Source organism: Nycticebus coucang, chromosome 18 (genome assembly GCF_027406575.1).
Source record: "Nycticebus coucang isolate mNycCou1 chromosome 18, mNycCou1.pri, whole genome shotgun sequence".
NCBI classification, from domain to species: domain Eukaryota; kingdom Metazoa; phylum Chordata; class Mammalia; order Primates; family Lorisidae; genus Nycticebus; species Nycticebus coucang.
The window spans coordinates 38,243,284-38,248,810 of record NC_069797.1 but is presented as its reverse complement, the minus strand read 5'-3'; the positions used below and the strand labels follow the sequence as shown (position 1 = coordinate 38,248,810).

The window sequence follows — 5,527 nt, the reverse complement described above, 5'->3', positions numbered from 1 at the left end:
ATAGTTAAAAAGTTAAAAGCAGCACTAGATACACACATTTATTAAGTAACTTTTAGAAATTACTTGTCAGTCTCATTTTGAAAATGGTTGTAGTCTTTCCCTTCTCCCTTTGATAAATACACAAGTTTGTTATAAAAATAATCCAGAAGTCTATACGTCAACCTATTGTAAATCTCTGAAACATTACCAACTCTCCCTTCTCCCATATCCAAAGTTAAAAAGAAAGAAAAATGGCTGTTTAAGAATGGAACTCATTCCCAGGCTCAATCACATTATTTCCTGGCATCTTCTGCCAAAGTCCCAGTTATAGGAAAACCTGATTTGAGCAACATTTAAGTTTGCTCAAATTAAGCAACGTTTAAGTGTTGCTCAAATCAGGTTTGAGCAACACTCAACTCTCTTGAGCAATCTGCCCCTTCAAGCTCAGTGGAGGCAGCGGCCACTTCCTCCCGCATCCTCCCACAGTTCCTGGAGCTTAACGTTCAGCATACATACAGGTTTTGCTTTATTGTTACTGGTGAAACTATTACTTGCTCCTTTTTCCTCCCTCTTGCCACCCAAGACGGGCGGCCTGGACTTCATCTTACCTCCCAAGCACCCTTTCCTCTTCCCTCCCTGGCTGGGTGGGCCCCTTGCCCTTTCCCTGCAGACCCTGCCGTCCCTCTCCCCTTCCTTTGGTCCTTCTGGCTCTTTTTCCTCCTCCCTCGTCCGCTTCCCGGTGGCCCTCGTCACATCCAGCCGAGGTTTTTTGCAGTTCATAAGTCGAAGCAGTTCCAGCTGGTTCTCCCTCAGCTGCAAAGTCCCCCAGAGGGGTTTCTCTTCTTGGGCAGGCGCTCCTGGAGACCTTGGCCACCTGCACGGCGCCGCCCAGCTCCTCCTTACTCTGGTGTCGGGTAGGGGTGCGGGACTGGGCTGCTGCGTCTTACGCGCACGGGCCGGGTTCCGCAGCGGGTTCAGCTGGTTCTCGGCCACCTGTTGCTTCTGGGCTTGAATCAGCTCGGCCAGCTGGTCCTCCTAGGGGTCGACACTGTCTGGCACTTCAATCAGCCATTCGTTGGTGTGTCCCAGGCGCGCTGGCCGCTCACCTCGTCCCACAGCACAGTGGTCTTTTTTCGGACAGATGCCCTTGCTGTGCGCGAACTGCTGCCAGCGAGTAAGTGGTCACAGCCGGGAACCGGCTTGTCCCGCGGGAGGCGCGAGGTGGGCTCAGGCAGCCGCGCCACCAGAGCCTCCTCCCTGCGCTCCCGGGGCAGCTGCCACAGCTGGTTGAGTAGAGGCTGCGTGTTGTCCGGCGCCAGGGCCCGCAGCTCGGCCTCCGGCGTGGGTCGTAGCCCGGTTGGGGGGTTCCGGTCAGAAGCCAGCAGGTTGCCTAGAAGGAGCTCAGCTCTTGCTGCAGCTTCTCTGCCTCGTCCGGCTCTGCGCCCGGAGCTCTTCCACGCTGTGACCCTCCATGGCTCCGTTTCGGTTAGCTTGCTTTGGGGCGGCCGACCAAGTTCCAAAACTGAGTTTACATCGCAATTTCCAAGCTCGGTTCTGCTTATTGTTCTATAAAACAGCTCCTGAAGGTTCAAATCATTCTTGAACTGTAATTATTTTTTGATTTTCATAGTTTGGTGGGTCATTGTTAAAGACTGAATAGGTGTGCCCCACCCCCACGTCCAAATCCCGATGTTGGAGTCCTAGCCCCCAGTGTGCGGATAGGGCTGCTAAGCAAGGAATTAAAGCCACTGGACGTCATAAGGGTGGGGTCCGGATCTGACGGGATGGGTGTCCCTATTAAGGGAAGATACCAGAGAGTCTCGTCCGGAGACTGGCAGTGGCTGGAGCTCGAGACCCAGCGGGCTGGCGCAGGGGAGGGAGGGGACGGTCAGCAAAGACTCCCGGCATTCTTCCTCTGAGCCGCGCGGGTTTCAGCTTGGGGCTGGGGGATACAGCCCATCAGTGACCGTGGGCGAAAAGAAGAGCCCGGCCAGGCCAAAAAGACAAGCGAAACCTGCTGCTGATGAAGGCTTTTGGGATTGCAGTGTCTGCACCTTCAGAAACAGTGCGGAAGCCTTTAAGCGCAGCATCTGTGATGTAGGAAAGGCGCCTCCACCCGAAAACCTCGGATCAATTCTCAGCGGGTGGCCCGGCAACTGGCACAGCAATAGGCCACTCCACCACCCCCTAAAAAGGAGAAGGAGAAAGTTGAAAAGCAAGACAAAGAGAAACTGAGAAAGATAAGGAAATTAGCCCTAGTGTTACCAAGAAAAATACCAACAAAAAAGCAAAACCAAAGTCTGATATTCTGAAACATCCTCGCAGCGAAGCAAACACTATCCAGTCTGCAAATGCTACAACAAAGACCAGCGAAACGAATCACAGCGCCAGGCCCCGGCTGAAAAACGGGGACAGGAGCACTGCAGGCAACGTCACCGTCATTATCACAGACTTTAAGGAAAAGACTGGCTCCTCCTGGACGTCCTCATCCACAGTGACCTCCAGTGCAGGGTCAGAACAGCAGAACCAGAGCAGCTGGGGGCAGAGAGCAGAGACAAGGGCTCCTCACCCTCCTCCACGCCAAAGGGCGACACGTCCGCAGTAAATGATGAATCTTTGTGAAATTGCACAAGGAATTGTGAAAACTATGAATTAGGGTATAAAATTCAAATCCTCCACCTGCCCATGCTGCTTGCACCCCTGGAGACTCTTCCGTGGACATCGACCTCTTAATGATGCTGCCAGGATGATTCCTGCTTACCATGGGCATCTGGCCACCAAGGAATTTCACATCCTGACGATTACTCTTGACACTTTTATGTATTCCATTGTTTTATATGATTTTCCTAACAATCATTTATAATTGGACATGCTCCTGAATCTACTTTTTTTTTTTTTGCAGTTTTTGGCGGGGGCTGGATTTGAACCTGCCACCTTCAGTATATGGGGCCGGTGCCCTACTCCTTGAGCCACAGGCACCGCCCCTGAATCTACTTTTTATTAAAAAAATCTTCTGTGTACAATTTTCCATGTACATTACCACTGGTTTTTTGTTTTTGTTTTGTTGGGGGGGAAGGTTTGAGGAGGGGAGGGAACTTTTATTTATTGTGTTCACAAACTCCATTCTTTCAGTGTATCCTTTCAAAGTGTAGTTCTTCCTTCCAGTTATACTATGCAGTATCAGTTTTGATGTAACTATGTATATATAAATATAAAATTATACATAAAGGGTTATTTGAAACCAAACCATGGTAACACTAGTGCTTGATACACTGTGAACTGAACACAACATTGAACAGTTACGGATCTGGGACAGTCCCTTCTATGAAAGTGCTGAAATTGGGGGGCGCCTTTGACTCAGTCGGTAGGGCACCAGCCCCATATAGCGATGATGGTGGGTTCAAACCCGGCCCCGGCCAAACTGCAACCAAAAAATAGCCGGGCGTTGTGGCGGGCGCCAGTAGTCCCAGCTAGTTGGGAGGCTGAGGCAAGAGAATCGCTTAAGCCCAGGAGTTGGAGGTTGCTGTGAGCTGTGTGAGGCCACAGCACTCTACTGAGGGCCATAAAGTGACACTCTGTCTCTACAAAAAAAAAAAAAAAAAAGAAAGTGCTGAAATTAAATCAAAATCAGTCTTATGTGAAGTATGTTTCAACCTACATGGGAACTCGACTCTCATCTGTCTAAGGACTATTGGACAATATAAAAGAATATATATTTTAAACAACATGATTTCAAATTTAAAGACTGCTCCCGATAGCCTGCACTTGCAATGGAATAACTGACAAATCACAAGTGGTCTAGTTGGGGAGGGCTTTGATCATTGAAAAGTAACTAAAAGCTCAGCAGCCATAGCTCAGTGAGTAGGGCACCAGCCACATGCACCAAGGCTGGCGGCTGCAGCCGGCCCAGGCCTACTAAGCAACAATGACAATTACGACCAAAAAATAGCCAGACATTGTGGCAGGCGCCTGTAGTCCCAGTTACTTGGGAGGCTGAGGCAAGAGAATCGATTAAGCCCAAGAGTTTGAGGTTGCTGCGAGCTGTGACACCACAGCACTCTACCCAGGGCAATAACTTGAGAATCTGTCTCAAAAAGACAATAAATATATAAATAATAAATAAATAAAATAAAAGAGGACCAGAAATACCTGGTATTTTGTGGCACAGAAAGCAGGTTAAAAACAAAAACACAAAAAGCACAGTCTTATGCTTGCAAGTTTCCATTTGTTTTGTTTTTTTTTTTTTTTTTGGCCGGGCTGGGTTTGAACCCGCCACCTTGGCATATGGGACCGGCGCTCTACCACTTTGAGCCACAGGCGCCGCCCTCCATTTGTTTTAATACCACACAATCTTTCACCCCGTGTGTGCACATGGAACTTACCTGACCTGCTCTGCTTGAGTCAGTTAAAAAAAAAAAACAGTAAATACATTTGATACCCACAAAATATTCAAAACCTTTCAGTTTCAATCTGAATATTTGAGTGTTATGCTTGAGTCAGTCAGTCAAAAAAAAAAAAGAAAAAGTAAAGCCATTTAACACCCACAAAATATTCAAAACCTTTCAGTTTCAATCTGAATATTTAAAAACATTGGCAGAAGATTCTGTGAGTTTAGTTCTACTAAGATGTTTTACCTGCCTTATGAAGACCATTCTTAGTCTACTTTTTAAAAGCTACCATGTCTTAAATTATTGAAAATTTATGGGTGGCACCTGTGGCTGAAGGAGTAGGGCGCTGGCCCCATATGTCAGTGGTGGGTTCAAACCCAGCCCCAGCCAAAAACTGCAAAAGAAAAAAAAAGAAAAAGAAAGAAAATTTATTAATTGCTGAATATATAATAACCTTTGCTTGTATGTAACCGAAAATGGTTTAAGAGCCAACATTTAGAGTATCACAATGGACCTGAACAGTTTTTAATGCTCAAGCAGTTCTGTTCTTGTGCATGACTTGTAACTTAATTTACTGTGTAAAAATAGTTACATTATTTCCTTAGCTTTGTTTGTTGGATACAAATAGAATGCTTGTTAAGTATGTCAAAACATAATCTTGTGAATTGTTTTAATGTATTATACGAGCTATATTTTTCTTTTGCCCAGAAAGACGGCTTGTATATCGCTTTTGGAAGTTTCTGTTCTGTAATGTCTTTAGAGCTGACAGTGTGTTAGGTTTTTTTTTCTTCATGCTAAAGTGTCAGTTGGTGGTTTTGTGAATTGGTCAGAAATTCTCAGGTCTTAAATGTTTTGGAGAAATTTATATTGGACACTGTTCTTTGTCTAGCAAATAAAAGATGTTACTATATTCCTGTGTAAAAAAAAGAAAAGAAAAATACCAGAGAGCTTGCCTTCACTCATGGCGCCCTCAAACTAGAGGTCATGTGAGTGCACAGAGATACAGCAGCCATCTATAAGCCAAGAGAAGAGACATCAGAATAAAACTCCCCTCGTAGCACCTTGATCTTGGACTTCTCACTTCCAGAACTGTGAGACGTGAGTTTCATTGTTTAAATCAATGTGGGGCAGCTCCTGTAGCTCAGTGGGTCGGGCGCAAG

At 46.4% G+C, this 5,527-nt stretch overlaps 2 pseudogenes; one reads left to right on the top strand and one right to left on the bottom strand.

Moving 5' to 3' along the window:
* Window positions 1–423: 423 nt before the first annotated feature.
* LOC128571085 (ribosome biogenesis regulatory protein homolog) lies at window positions 424–1,676 on the bottom strand (annotated as a pseudogene).
* On the top strand, window positions 1,451–2,852 carry LOC128571084 (RING1 and YY1-binding protein-like; annotated as a pseudogene).
* The last annotated feature ends 2,675 nt before the right edge of the window (window positions 2,853–5,527 follow it).